The 2,835-nt window shown below is 38.7% G+C and overlaps 1 long non-coding RNA gene across 1 annotated transcript in view; it reads left to right on the top strand.

Annotated features, from left to right (window-relative positions):
- The first annotated feature begins 1,399 nt into the window (after positions 1-1,399).
- Positions 1,400-2,835, top strand: part of LOC106531595 (uncharacterized) — a 12,129-nt gene continuing 10,693 nt past the window's right edge. Inside the window, exon 1 of the long non-coding RNA XR_001311951.1 lies at positions 1,400-1,490. This is a non-coding gene — a long non-coding RNA (uncharacterized LOC106531595). The remainder of the gene's footprint in view (positions 1,491-2,835) is intronic.

Here is a 2,835-nt window from a genome sequence, read left to right as displayed (position 1 = left end):
TAAAAGAAAATAAATGTTTGGATAAAAACTACTCCATTCGTCGACTGATGTCTTCAAGCTGCAACATAGACACCAAATGAATGATTTAAATGAGAAAAGAAGGATAAGCTGAGGTCTTTCAAAAAGCTATCTACAACATAAGTATTTAACCAATAGCATATTTCATAAAATTGTAAACTCATCAAACAAGACAGTTTAATTGACTTCATGTATCTAAAGCCAGTTTATGTCACCAGAAATCTCCCTGTCGAGGGTCCCATTCTTGTTCGCCACTGGATTAGAAAACACACAACCTTGACTGATCTCCCCACAGATGTTAGGCCCACTGGAGGATTTCTTGTTGTTTTAAAGCTCTAATGGGGTGAAACAGGAGCTACAACTCAGCCACCAGGTGCTTGGTGACAACCCTTCAGACCTGGCTCCTGAAGTATACCTTCAACAGCTGCAACAGGGGCTTTGAAGCAAGCTTCCTCTGTAGGGTGCAAGGCTGTCCTAATGAGACAGGTCAGAACAAAAACTGCTCTTTCCAATCAGTTCCCTCTCTGGGTAGAGACTCTGGAAATATGATATAACCTCTTAGACCTGGGAACACTTTGGGATGTACCAGGAGGAGCTGAAGAGTGTCGCAGAGGAGAAGAAAGTCTGGTTTTTCCTCATTGACCAGTTATCTCTGTGACTCGACCATGAATAAGACGAGGAAAACAGATGTATAGAAGGACGAGTACATTAATTTTATAACATAAGCATACATAATAGATACAAAAATAAGGAATTCCAGTTAAAATTGTGTTCATTAAATATGGTTTGAGAGTTTATTGTTGAAGTGCGCCTGAAGCAAGACAGACTTGTTAGGAGACAGATAACTTGAGTCATGAGTTATCCGTGTAATCCCAGACTAAAACCATACAACTGGTAATGATTATAATGGTGCTGAAAGTACCATTCTATATACTTCTATATATAGAAGTATATATATAGAAGTATATAGTAAGCTCATGGCTAATTGCGATGGTGTAAAAAATACTTAGACCAGTTATCTGAACTGGATCTCACTCGACTTGCGGTAAGAAAACAACCAGAAGTCACATGATGTGAATTTTACAGGAATCCTAAGTACATCAGGTCCTCCTGGCATGTTGGTTTATTAACCACTAATAACAGGATAAATGTAAACTGCTGGTATCCTGAATTTAAACACTTATCCACTCTTTCCAGTTCCTAGGCAAAAAAAAAAACTGTTATTGTACATCTGATACATGATGGGGCTGGGCCATGTTCACAGAACATTATCTGCCTCATCTGTTTGACAAAAACTGACAGACAACATCTGTAATGTGAACTGGATGCTACATTAAACCTCTAATAATCTCTTCTGTTTCTGTCTCTTCTAAACAGACCATCAACACACATCCAGAGATGAAGTCACTTTTATGGAAATGAGGAGGAGAAGCGGGAGGTAGGATGGAGGCAAGAAACCAACAACAGATGAGGTAAAAGTCTAAGTTTCAAGTTACTGTCAGATGTCCGGGAAACTTTACAAACTTGGTGGTTTTTAGGAACCTGAACCATTCAGTAAACTGTGAAATTGTTTATAACATGAACATATGAAGATGTAGGCAATCCTCAAAATCCTCAAAATCTGTACCCATATGATTGTCCTAAAGTAAAAATGTAGTTTCAACATGCACAAGCACGTCTTTGAATCAGTATGAATTGGTTAGTCTTTGCATCCCTAGTCTAGATATTAGACAGCTAGGACTAGCACACAGAATTTGTGTTGACCAATAATAAGTAAGGGTTATTTAGTTACTCTGACTAAAAGCTACTTGATAACACAATACTAAAAATTTTTGCTGCACTTCAACCATGAAGTCAACAGCTACTCAAAATTTTTAGGTTGCATTGGTCAACTACTGTGCACATTTGATGGTCACGATTATACAAGTCAACAGATACTTAAAGCTGCACCCCAAAACCTGACTTTCTTTCCTGAATTATGGAAGCAGGGGCAACAGGATCATCTAAATGAGCTTCCTCTGTAGCGGGGTCAGGCTTAGCCTCCGACTGGAGGTTTTTAGTACAACTGATTGGACTTTGTTCAGTAATTTGTATTAGTTGTATGTAGATACATTTTATAAGTAAATATTCTAGTTTTTTTATTATATGTAGTAAGATTTTCAGCTGGAGAACAATAATGTATATATTGACAAAGGATGTTGGAGATGGAGCTACCAGGCAGAAGGAAAAGAGGAAGATCCAAGAAAGATGCTACAGTACAATACAAATCATCCTATACAGTATAGTAGTATAACAAACAGAATCTAGTCATTAAAATATGTGCTTACTTTCTGAAAATATTAGACATGTTGCTACAAAAATATATGTACAGTATTTACCCCACTTGGAGGTTGAGAAGCACTACATACAGTACACTGGTGCCTGGTTGTGTCTCTTTCCTGTCCCCCAACCAGCCGGTCGAGGCAGATGGTCTCCTGTCCTGAGCCTGGTTCTGCTGGAGGTTTCTTCCTGATTAGCAGGGAGTTTTTCCTCTCCACCGTTTGCTCAGGATGGGAGACTGTGATGAAGTGATTCAACCCAATCTGCTGACTTCTTCTTTAGATTGTCCTGATGCATCTCAGTAATCCAGGTAAAAAATCAAAAGGAAAAAAATTGTATAGGTCTTCTGGACGGGTTCTTCTCTAATGAAAGGTTTCGTCTCTCTTCCAAGAGACTTCTTCACTCTGAGAGTTTCAGGCAAAATTCAGGCTTTTGAGTCCTGCCTCCATGTGACTGATACTCACATCACATGGCTATCGTTCACACCTAATTAATACC

The sequence above is a fragment of the Austrofundulus limnaeus genome, unplaced genomic scaffold (assembly GCF_001266775.1).
Source record: "Austrofundulus limnaeus strain Quisiro unplaced genomic scaffold, Austrofundulus_limnaeus-1.0 Scaffold654, whole genome shotgun sequence".
Lineage (NCBI taxonomy): Eukaryota > Metazoa > Chordata > Actinopteri > Cyprinodontiformes > Rivulidae > Austrofundulus > Austrofundulus limnaeus.
This window is presented reverse-complemented; position numbering and strand designations above follow the sequence as displayed.